General features: G+C 37.8%; 1 protein-coding gene across 2 annotated transcripts in view; it reads left to right on the top strand.

The window, feature by feature from the left end:
• The window catches only part of LOC125236427 (lachesin-like), a 148,897-nt gene that overhangs the window by 36,634 nt on the left and 99,388 nt on the right, over positions 1-12,875 (top strand). The window lies entirely within an intron of this gene.

Below are 12,875 nucleotides of genomic sequence, written 5' to 3' on the forward strand. Positions count from 1 at the left end.
ATTTTGACGCGTTGGCCTCCCCTCTGTTCCTGCACTCACCCTGTCGCTCGCACTCCCCCGCGCCGCCGCCGCCAGCCCCCGGCGCCCCGCGCACCCACGCTATATCCCTTAAAGGCTACTTAACAATGCTTTAAGAGCTATATCGTATGCGTGGGTGCACGGGGCGCCGGGCGGGGGCGGGCATCTTTTATATAGGGTTTTAACGATCTATGTACGACACTGTAAATGACGAATAACAACACGGGAGTAGAAAAAACAATTTAAGACATTGGCTTTAAAGTTATATTAATTAATATATTATATGTAAAATACTACAGATTTGAAAAAAAAAGAAATATATTCGATTGTACATATAATATTATCTCCAACATCAACCTACTTACTTAATGAGATAGAGCCCAGCGCCTCGTAGACGCCTCTGGTGACCAGAGGGCTGGCAGCTACTTCGGCCAGAAATTAAGTCTGGCTATCCAAAGAGGTAACGCTGCCAGCCTTCTGGGCACCATAACATATAGTGACGACTTAGGGAGTATTTTTTATTTATACTTAAGTTAATTTTAAGTTAGGACATAGTCTAGTTTAGTCAATGTATTTTCTTTATTGTATATATTTCTTATCTTTTAGTATTTTATAATTTTATGTTATTATGTAAAAGGAATCTACTTACTTATATGCACCTCAAACTGAATACAAATACTTAAATATTGTTTGTAAGGTTTCCAGATTTTGGATGTTGATAGTCGTAACTAAGGTAGATAAAGTAAGAGTAGTGTAGTAATAGATAAGTATAAGTACGTGCATTTAAATCCGTGGTCGTTAAAGACTGTAGGTATGTTTAATTCCAAACCCCATTTTATTTCGGTGGATTAAGTGTTGTAGCAATTAGTTTGTTGCCTGGATATTTGGGCAGCCGAGCCTTATTTATCGTCGGCAGTAAAGCCCAGGCAATGCCACAAGTTTTTTTACTTGAGCAAGCAGTTTCAGTTTCAGCCTTAAAGTTTTCAGCATTTGAAATTATTATAAAATGTTTTGCCACTGAACAAGAAAAATACCAATAACGACCTACTATAATATATGTAGGACAAAAATTTATGTGTATATACATACTAATAACACATTCTCTACTTAGTCTAACAAAGAAAACGTTCTAAAATATACTCATAATGGACTTTGAATTGTTGTAGTTGCATAACGACGGTAAACAACGGTTTAAAACATAATACTATTTTGTGAACTCACTTTTAAAATCACCAATCCCTTTCATTTGGTAGAAATTAAAAATATTTTTTTCCTTATACCGCTGACTGAACGATTATGACGTTAGGTATGGACCTAGTCATATTTAAAAATATTTTAAGCGGGTTACTCACGTATTAAGTCGATATAGCGTTCGACATGTTTCGGTTCAATTTCGAGAACCTTTCTCAAGAGTAGCGACCCACCTACCTACCTAGTCATAGTCACAACCCGGACCAGCTTCTCGCTTGTCCTATTTCTTGTGTTATTTCCCAAAATAAATTTATTTTCAGTTATGGAATACACCAATAAAATTTGATCCCCACATAAACTTTAGTCCTCTTTTAAAAAGCATTTTTTTTTCAAAATCGATACCTATTTAGCTCTTGTGCTCTTTATAAATGCAAACTTGTGTCCAAATTTTTATTTTGTAGCTTTTGTGGTTTCGGCTCTGCGTAGATGAATCAGTAAGTAAATAGAGGTAATTTCTAGTAAAAGATTTAAAAATAAAATACAGAATTATCTTATATTATCTTCGGTAAGCGCGATTGTTAGGTACTCATGAAATAAAACCATCTAATAATTATAGCTGGTCAAACAAGTTTGTCACTAAAATGCGCGAAATCAAAATCCTATATAGAACGCTAACATTTCGCGCATACACTTTTTTAAATTTGCCGCTTTTTTTTAGTGACAGAAATAGCATGACAGACTTTACTAATAAAAAATAAAACGTATTACTCTCATCATAGCGCTGGTTAGCGAGTCCAATAAATAGATTGAGCGCATCGTTTCGGCTCCCTGGGCCAATAAATCACGCGGCACACCTGCGACTGCACTCTAATATCGCCGCCACTACAAATACACCAATTAAACTGAGGACATATCAGATTCTTTGTCACAATGAGAAATTGCTTTATGAAGGCGTTTATGTATCGTACCTAATGCGGGTTAACGACATCGTTAATTTGTTTCCTTTTGACTGGACTAACTAGTAATAATCGATAGATTTGGATCTATAGGTACCTACTTACTTATATACTAACCAATTACAAGAAAAATAAGTATCTGTTATAGTGTGTTTCTTAAATAAATACACATTCCAAAGTATAGACCTGCTACTGTGTTAAAGGTGTAATATTCACATATTTCGTAAACCTCTAAGATACTTCTCCTAATCGATAACCTCCAAAATTTACTCGTACCTCTATGTATTTTGCAGTTGGCATTCCCCAAGTCGCAACCTTCTATCGGTGCGGCTTTGAAAAGTAAATGACTCGGGGGTACAAAGTCAATCAGTGCCAGCCATTTCCGTGTGAAATTTAATCAAAGGAGTTTAGCGCGATAACTATTAAAAGCAAACTGCACTAAGTTAAAACACCATTAAGAAGTAACAGCGTAGTTAAGAAAAAGTGGGTAAGTAGCTTGATGCAGTTAACGGAAGTCCAATCTAGTGTCTAATCCTTAATTTAAGCAATTTATTTCTTGTTGGCTCTTAGTGTTTAAATGTGTGGTTATTATATGAAACATACCTACTTACTTATAAACTTGACAAGTAATTTTTTAATTATCCTGTGTTAGTGTCCCATTTCTGCGGGGCAATGGCCTTTCCCCTTTATTTCCCGACTACCTTGTTTGTGTTTTTCCAGACAGTCATTGATAAAAGCGTTCAAGTCATCCCGCTTTTCGCTCAGGCTCAGGCCTTCCACGTCCTTGCTTGTTTTGCGACATCCACTTGGTGGCACTATCAGCCCAACTATCCGAAGACAAGAAGCAGGCTCGCCTAGTTTCTCATTTCAGCCTGATAGTCATTCTTTACGTCACTAATGCGTGTTTTGGAGTGCAGGGTAGTGTCCGGATCGGTCCATGTTTTGACATCTACCCTCCGTTTCTCACTGGCAAACCTTAAGGGTCCCCATCTAGCGTCTCGCGAACGTCGACGCCTCTCCAACGTCGACGCCGCAGTAACGTCCACGCGGCGTCGGCGCCACGTCAGCGCCGCGCCGACGCCGCCCCCGCGCAGCGTCTCTGCGACGCCAGCGGCTACCAACGTCCAGTCAGCGCCTGCGCAGCGTCTCTCCCCCCGGTCGCTGCCCACCGCGTCTTACTTGACTTGACTATGTCTTTACGTAAGCACCGTTTTTATACAACACTCGTTTTCTCTCGTTTATACAACACAAAATAGTCACTTTCATGAATACCAGAACTCCATAGAGGGTCTTGCCAATATGGACGACAATATTTTCTCTTCTTTTTACGTAATTTCGGTTTCAGCAGTAACGTTAACAGCAGTGTTTCTTCGTCGGAATCCAAGATTTTTATTTGATAAAATCTCGCGACAAATTTCGAACAGTAAGTACGTGTATCCTATTTGGTGCCTAATTTTCAACTGATATTGTTGAGACGCGGTATGTTGTGTGCTCTGTCCATCGCAGTGACGCTGCGTGGGCGCCGACAAGGGGCGCCACTGACGTCGAGGAGGCGCGGCGCTAACGCACCGCCGACGCCGCGCAGACGTCACTGCAACGTCAACGTCGACGTTGGAGAGGCGCCGCAACGTCGCGTCGGCGCAGTGGAAGCGCGGCGTCGACGCCGAGCGGGCGTTGGAGAGGCGTCGACGTTCGCGAGACGCTAGATGTGGGGGGACCCTAAATTCAGCCTTCTACCTTTGAGCGATATATACGTAATGGCGAACTTCTTATGTCACTTGGCGCAATTTCATTAGTCGATAACTCGATCGGTATACAGCATACGGGGAGTCCCCGCAGACGATATAACAACCATTTAATTGGTCGTTAACTCGTTCGGTAAGCAGCATACGGGGAGTCGTCGCAGGCGAGATAACAACCAATGAAAGTGGTGCAAATTGATTGGTCGTTGTCGTTATGCAACATACGGGGACTACCCGCAGGCGAGATAACAACCAATTACTAGAACAGTTATTACTATTTAATTTCCCGAATGCGGGCCCTGTGGCATGCGTTCCAGAAATCTCTCACACCCCGAATGCGGACCCTATCGACTAATGAAAACGTTTCCCCGAATGCGGGTCCTGTGGCGCACGTTACAGAAATCTCTCGTACCCCGAATGCGGACCCTATCGACTAATGAAAACGTTTCCCCGAATGCGGGTCCTGTGGCGCACGTTACAGAAATCTCTCGTACCCCGCATGCGGACCCTATCGCCTAATGAAAACGTTTCCCCGAATGCGGGCCATGTGGCACGCGTTCCAAAAAATTTCTCGTACCCCGCATGCGGGCCCTATTATCTACTAATGAAATTGCGCCATAAGGCGTAGGCTCTTTGACATGTGCAATTGTGCAATGTGCATTGTGCATACTTCAAGGTTATTCGCAGAAAGTTAGTTGTTAGAATTTAAAGCAAAAAAAAATATTTAAACCAATTTTAAAATAGTAAGTAATCGTTCCAAACCCACTGCAAAGATAGGTAGACATCAATGTTCAAAATCAATCAATGCACTCAATTTGCCTTATAAAAAATATCGAAGCGCAGCTACTAAATGATACGTTCGTACATTCCAGTTTAGTTGTACACGTAATGAAAGCTTCTGAAGTCGAGACCGGCGCTAGAGAGGATACATTCAGTGTCCATCTGCATCATTTCTGCAGTAGGACCAGATGCTCGTAAATAATCCTTTGGACCTGAAAAACGTTTCAGTGAATCCAATAAAATACGTATCCGCAGAGACTGCGCCGCAGCGAGCTCGTTACCACGCCTAGACGATTTATTGAGATTTGAACGCTGAAATATTGTAGGTGTTCCGTTTTAAAATTCTTTTATGAAATATATAACTTTTACAACGCATTAGACTTATCGTATTTTCAGGTTGCAAATATGCACAAATATACTTAATACAGTAAAATCCCAAGACTAAATACAACTGTAAGCATGTATTAGTTTGTCTAAACGAGTTACTAAAGCATACCAGTCAAATGACTTAATAAAATCGTCGTCTTTGTGTACAATAAAACGTTTTTATAAAGAAATGTTTGAAGTGTGGTATAGGTAGGTACCTACCTTTTTTAGTTTATATTCTGGTGTAAACTTTTATGAAGAACTTTAATGGTGTCAAACACGTGTGCCTATAATTAAATTAATTTAACACTATATTTTTAAGTTATTTCTTTTAAATTAAGTAGGTATCTATCTACTTATATTTAAAGAAAAGTTGGGTAAGACTCGTGCTAATGTTGTTGATACACTTAGTGCCAGTTGCGCTTTCCTGGGTTCGATAACTAACTAGGAGGCAATTGTGATAACTAACTCAATCGTTTTATTAGTTGGTATTACTTCATAAACCAAGGACGCGCTAGTAATTTTTAGTATTTATGCTCTTATTATTTTAAAGATAGTAAAACGTCCCCCGTGATAGGTACTTGATACTTAAATTATTATGTAGAATATCATTCAGATGCATTTGTGGAAATAGCAAAATCGTGGATTAGTCTTCTTGTTGGACCCAGCTTTGCTTCGTTTATTTCATCTGACGAAATCGAGTTTGGCCCACGAATTGCCTTTTCCCTGCCCGGTATTAATAAATAAAAGGATACGTAAATTTGGTACACAAACATATAATAGATGATCAGAATATCTCCTACAGATATTGTTAAAGGGTACTTGTTTGTAAAGTTGTTAGCTAAGTACTTAAAACATATTTCAAAAGTACTTTTGCTAAAAACTTGTAGACCTCAATTCCAATTTGGACAAGAAAATATCGTCTGTTACTAAAGTTAGGTACTCTTACTTTTTACTCGTCTCGACCCTTGACATCGCAATTGCCTAAGTTCGTAAACATAACATTAGGTATCTATCTAATCGATGAGAATATAAGCTGCTTTAAAACTTTTCTATATGATTGCTAAGCAATTTACCCGTCCGGCCTTACTTTTTAACCGACTTCTTTCCTGAAAATAATTAACCGACTCGCGACTTCTTTCCTGAAAATATTTAATTAACCGTCTTCTTTACTGAAAATAAAGAAGAATGAGGTTATACATTCGGGTTCATTTTATGTATGTTACCCGATTACTACGAGACCAGTGATCCTATTTCAATAATTCTTTTTTTGTTTGAAAGGAGCTACCTCAAAGGTGGTCCCATATTAATCTGGAGCTGTTCTGATTTTCTGTAGTGATTTTAATATCGATGAGAACGACACTGGCTAAACTGTGGCAACATTTGTTCACACTTACCTGTCAATTTGGTCCGTAGGTTTGTATAAATACCTTTTCACCACACCAAGTAAAGGCTATTCAAAAAAAGATAGCAAAATTGCATTTTATCCACAATAATAGTGCAAAGTAGTATCATACAAATTTTAACTTAATGTCTTAAGCTTGCTGGTAGAATTAGGTACGTATAATTTGATTTTGAATCATAAATATTGAATAAATCGACGGGTTGGATTTAGTTTGATGTTTTTAGTCAGTATTTTGTTCGTGTTGGTATGGTGAAAAATTTCTCGCTACGCTCGCGGTTCAATATTGGAATCTACCGCTTGCTCGGGTATCAATATACTTTGCTCGCTTGTAAAACAAATACTCATATATAACTATTAAACGAGCAATTATTGTTCTTATATTTATTTTTTATTCATATATTTTATACCGGCGATCTCAGAAACAGCTCTAACGATTGCGCTGAAATTTGTTTTGTGGAATTTTCGGGGGTGAAAAATACGGTTGAATAAAACTCCGAGCGAAGCTCGGTTGCCTAGGTACTGTATATAATAATAATTATGTAACATTTGGCATTGCACAAAAGGCAAGCAATTAAAAATGTTAGAATGAGGCGTGATGCGGAAGGCCCCAATATTTCAGTGTCAATGTGTCTGTATGGAGAGAGGCAGGGAAATGGATCGATTTCAAAGTTAAACATTGGTATGCATATTTAAGACCACTTCGGTTGGACTTGTTAATGCCACTGTTGTACTCGTATGTTATATGGTTACATTTATTCTGTGCCTATAAACGCTTTACTCTGTGTGTTAAAATTAAAGCTGTTTTTTTGTCTTTCTGGACTTCTTGTAACCTGATAATAATGTACACAAAAAATAACGGCGTAGTTCTTTAATACAGGCTTGCGGTAAAGATTACGCAAACATATACAAAAAAGTTCCTATATAGAAAACGATGGAACGTCACCATAACATCAAAACTTCCAGGTCACGCTATAAAAGAAAATTGCACTTTTTCTTCCTCCAATGACAGCGAGGACGAGTTGGTCTAATTTGACAACTTAACGACTGCCAAACTACAGTTAGCTCGATAAAAAGGTGAACGCCACGTAAATTTGTTTCCGTGGGCACTTTGGTGAACGATATAAGGATTCTTTACATTTATAGCGTTCCGCATCAGAGCGTAGGCTAATAAAAACATAAAGCACATTTTAGGGTAGCTTCGGTAGCTTACCGGTAAAATAAAACACCCGTGCCGAGGTGTGAGAAGGTTTATGATAATGATAAAACTGAAAAACAGCATGTCTTTAAATTTTACGTTTGCTATAAAACATGCAAAATGAATTATAGGTTTTTAATAATCCATAAGCTAGCGGGCATTTGTCAGTTTTAAATATGGATTTATTTTGTTACTGTTATGAATTTGACTAACAATGCCTATTAGAGAATTTTTCCGTCCTTACACGTTATTTAACTTTTATTACGCTTATTGTGTTTAGGCTTACTCCAGGTTCTACGGGTCTTACAGATTTAAAAGTAATGTTTTCGCCATAAAGGGTGCCGGAAGGTCTGTCCGGTAACTCCAATTTAATCGCAAGCGTCGATGGTGCAATAGCTTGTTTCGGGGTCGAACTTATCCAGGTGAAGAGGATGCTTCCCACTTGCTGATGCGTCGGTTGCGGAGGTGCTTCATTGTGCCACAGCGCCTGGGGCGACCTGCTTCAGCTCAAGGAAGGAAGGCTTACTCGATGTAATAGCGGTAACTTCTGCTTGAAGGTTGGTGTCATTTTCTTTCTACCTGGAAGGCAAGATTACCTTAGTTTAAATAAAGATTTCTTATTATCTATGTTGGCACTGATAACTAGGGACTAACAAAATTTAGGAATGCTTGTAAATCATTTAGAATAGAACCATTGCACGGCCCAGCTCTACCGTCTGGCAATATATTTTAAGATAAGGTTCTAAGCTTAAGCTTGAAATAATGATTTACTGGCTATAACTTGCATTGTGTCCATCTAGACAATAAAACTGTGTGTCACAATCTAACCGTTTTCTTTCCCAACCAAATAGAATCCAGAACTCTTGAGGAAATCGTAGAGCACCTTTTTAAGTTCTCTTTATGTGCTTCTTTCCGTGGCGGAAGGTCCGCCAGATTTAGCTTTATTTTGTATTAAGTAATGTCAGTGGCTTTCCCATACATTTCCCTTGGCCGGACTGGGAAAACTAACATGACATGACTCACATGACCGGTCTGGCGCAGTCGGTAGTGACCCGGCCTGCTACGCCGCGGTCCCGGGTTCGAATCCCGGTAAGGGCATTTATTAGTGTGATGAGCACAGATATTTGTTCCTGAGTCATGGATGTTTTCTATGTATATAAGTATTTATATATTATATATATCGTTGTATGAGTACCCACAACACAAGCCTGCTTGAGCTTACCGTGGGCCTCAGTCAATCTGTGTAAGAATGTCCTATAATATTTATTTATTTAATTTATTTATTATTTATTTATTTTTTTACCTAAGTACAGGATTTTATGTTATTAATTTTTAATTATGTAGGTACGCTAAATTACTGATATTGGACAGAATTTTTTATTTAACCACAATAGATAAATAGCTAAATATAATAGAATGCTAATTGTGATATATGTTACATGAGATAAACAAAATTAGAGAGCAGCATGTAGTGTGCAAAGTTACATCTTTACATCGTTAACAACATAGTCCAAATAAGGATGTGTTGCTGAACCCGTATACATTCATTATATGAAACGTTCATAGCCGGGGCACTCGCATCCACGTGACACAGGGCACAATGTAGTAAAGATAAGGTGTGCCCTTCCAAGCCACTGGCCCCATTGTCAATCTTGCGCGGCGTGGTGAAAAGGAGCCCAGGCTTGTACAAATCATCCCGCGTGGATTGCCTGAGTTGGATAAACTTCAGCCAATTCGCATGTTTTCTTACTAGCTCACATAACAAATAGTGTATAACTATGTATTCGTATGAAAATAACTTACGAATAAGATAAAACTGAAGTTATGTATAACTCACTATTTACATATTCATCGTGGATTCCATTTGATGCGCCGCTAAGCCACGAATAAAGCATGTCATAAAAAACCTTGTTGGTTTTATATTTTGTAACAGTTTTCTTTAAATTATAGTAATACAATAAACTACTCTGGAAATCGATTGGTTCTTATTAAGATTATGTTAATGAAAAACTTGTTTTTCTTTCACCATGATAATAAATCTGAATTCTAAAACCTTTTTTTACGTATTGGATCAAAATTGTTGTTTTCATAATACACAAGATACGTATGCATAATTGACAGCTTAGGGTGCACCGTATGGACTGTGATGATGAAATCATGTGAATGTTAATTAGTAAAAGAAATAAAGCTGAGATCCTATTAGGTACTACTTTCATAAACTATTATAAAATTTATAAACTACAATAAACTAGATGATAATTGCTGTAATGTTCAAATTGGGTTACCCTCATCTGGCAGAATAATTTTAGTCCAAAACACACTTCACATAACATGTTTCGCAGAAACACTTTCAGTCGAATGGTAATTTTGCAGAAAACTTAGTTGGCATTATTACTGCCACGTATAAGACATATTTGGCAGAATATTGTTTTACAGAACATTACTTTGCTCGACTTTGATTTAGCATAAACGATTCGGTATTATAAAAATCTGCGAAATGATTTATGCCAAAGCATATCCTGCGTAAGGTGTTTCTGCCAAACGTGACTTCTGCCAAGAAGTATTATACGAATCAAATAAATGCGTAAAAAGCTTCAGCCAGATAATAGTGAACCGTTCAAATTGTTTAAAAGTCATTAGTAAAGAATGATGGTCCAATACTGGTCGGCTCCTGCAGGTTGTTATTATAATAAGTATTTTAGAAATAAGTTATATTATAGTGAACGGTTCGTTTCATCCTTGACATTGTCGCCATTAGTTCAAAAATGAATAGTCGAGCGAAAGAATTAGTAATGAGAATGCCACAAAAACTCAAATGTGTATTTTTCTATTCAGCTTTGACTGTCGCCATCTAGTGTTTGCAATAAATAGTACTTACATCGAAAGAATTCTGTCTTAACAGTACAACTACTGCACACAAGATGGCGCGCGAAGATAAACGCATGAAAACTCGAAAATTCGCGTTTTCCGGGACCTAAGGATAAGTTAGACCGATTTTTCACCCCAAAAACCCCCACATAACAAATTTCTGCGAAATCGTTAGAGCGGTTTCCGAGATCGTCAGTGTAAATAAATATATATATAAATAAATAAATAAATAAATATACAAGAATTGCTCGTTTAAAAGTATAAGATAAAATTTCATTCAAACTGTCAATACTGACACAATCAATGAAAAAAAAACGCACAAGAAGTACCTACGATAAACTTGGCATAAATGTGGGTACAATAAAAGTTCCATGCCGAATGCCGACCAGTCGCCAACACTAAAACTGAGTATACATTTCTCTGCAATGAGAATATGAAATACAATGTATTATCTAGTGGATAGTAAATAGCTAGCGGAGGCTCAGTGAGTAATATTACGATAGATTAGACAGTTTGGTAGTTCTTTAGTGAAAACTGCTTCCTCCAGATAGAGAAAACGTGTAATGGAATGCAATAACTCTTGACCGGGTGTGCGAAGAAATAACACTGTGTCATATTTCACAACCCTCCAACAATTTTATAAAAGCGGACCATCTGCTTTTGACCCCTCATTCTTTTTGTCTCCGGAATTATTTCTGTTTAAGTAAAATATTAGCCTTCTCTTGATACATAAATCGCACAGTATTTTCCGGAGAAGTTTAAGTAGGTATTTATGTTTCCATTAATTTAATTGTATTAGTAGTATTAGTACCTTCGTATATTGCCATTGCCACTAAGTACCAATGTAATTAAAGAAAACTGAGCGATAATAGTCGGGAGGTTAGAAAAGTGAGTTGACTAATTTACACGAGAGAAATTAATTGACTACGAGTAGGTACATAAGAAACGCGGGGGCAAGGTACTTAATACTTAAATGTTTGCCGCTTTCAAGACATCTACAGTTTTTATTATTACTTAGTGTATATTTATATTGTTGTGGATTTTCTCCGCTTGAAGAGTTTTGTATAGAAATGCTAGAGACAGGTCTCTTAAACCTAGCTTCAAGTGGAAGATTTGCAGAAATCTTACATGTTACTGACCCAGCTTGAGTTTCAAACCCGCACTGCATATAAGTACTTATATGCTTTGCGCGCGCTCGTTTTGTCAATGCTATTGAGTTAGCTGCCCGTCCGTACGGTAGTTTCAATATTTTTGTTCGAAACGCTTCCATTGCAGGGAAGGGAGCGTAACCTAATTGTAACAATTTGCATTTTATTGCTATGCATGAAATTAAGTTCCAAAGCACTACATAAATGCTATATTTTCTAGGTGAAACGAAACAGGCTTCCAATATGAAATCGCATAAAAGATAATTTCAAACATTTTAGGTGACTATTTGGGCTGCTAAGTTAATGAAAGTTCACTTTTTAGTTTGTTTATATAGGTACCTTTTTTTACCAAAAACATGAGGTGTGAACATTTTACATTGAATGTTTGGATTTAATATTTACGTTCCAAGGAAAATCATACCTAATGGAAGGGCGAGTGTTCAGTGCGTCCATAAAAACTTCTGGGGAGTGAACGTGTAAGGAATAAGCGCACACGAACCGGGGTGACTGCGGTCATTCCGCTAAACGAAGATCAGAATCGCAAGCTGTTAGCATAGAGATTGCGATCGAATGAATGCCGCCCAAAGTATTCCATCCCGATATCGAGGGGTCCCGAAATTGCGGCCACCCAAAACAGCCCTTTCTACTTTTACTAACATTTCGTTACGGCACTAGGACGCCCTTTGATTTACTTTATTTAGCCTGAAATGAAAAGCTCCCAGCCGACATTTATGCAAATTAAACAATACGATTTCGAATGCCTTCGACCCAGACATCAATCCACGTAAGTGACACAAAAGAGCGGAGAAAAAACGCGCCCATAATAAATTCCAAACCCATTGATTTTTGTATTGAGAGAAACTTTCTTTGTCATATTGATCGATGACCTTTTGTCCATTAGGGACCTTTTAAAAGTTGTCCTTTGATTCCATTATATACTTTAACAATTATTACAAAGTTTGCAATAAAGAACTTTCTGGTTCGTTGATAAATAAATAATCATTAATCATGCAAGTCTTTTGTTTTCATGTCTGTTTATTAAATGTGTTTTTACGAATAGCCCCCATCCTTTAAACTCTAAGTTATATCTGTATGAATTTTTTCAAAATAAATTAGGCTGTATTTGCAATTCATTTATGAGTGTTTTCGTAGTTGTTGAGTGATCTGATTGTAGATAGTTGATTTGAACCGGGCGCGGCGCAAGCC

The sequence above is a fragment of the Leguminivora glycinivorella genome, chromosome 2 (genome assembly GCF_023078275.1).
Source record: "Leguminivora glycinivorella isolate SPB_JAAS2020 chromosome 2, LegGlyc_1.1, whole genome shotgun sequence".
In the NCBI taxonomy this organism is placed as follows: Eukaryota; Metazoa; Arthropoda; class Insecta; order Lepidoptera; family Tortricidae; genus Leguminivora; species Leguminivora glycinivorella.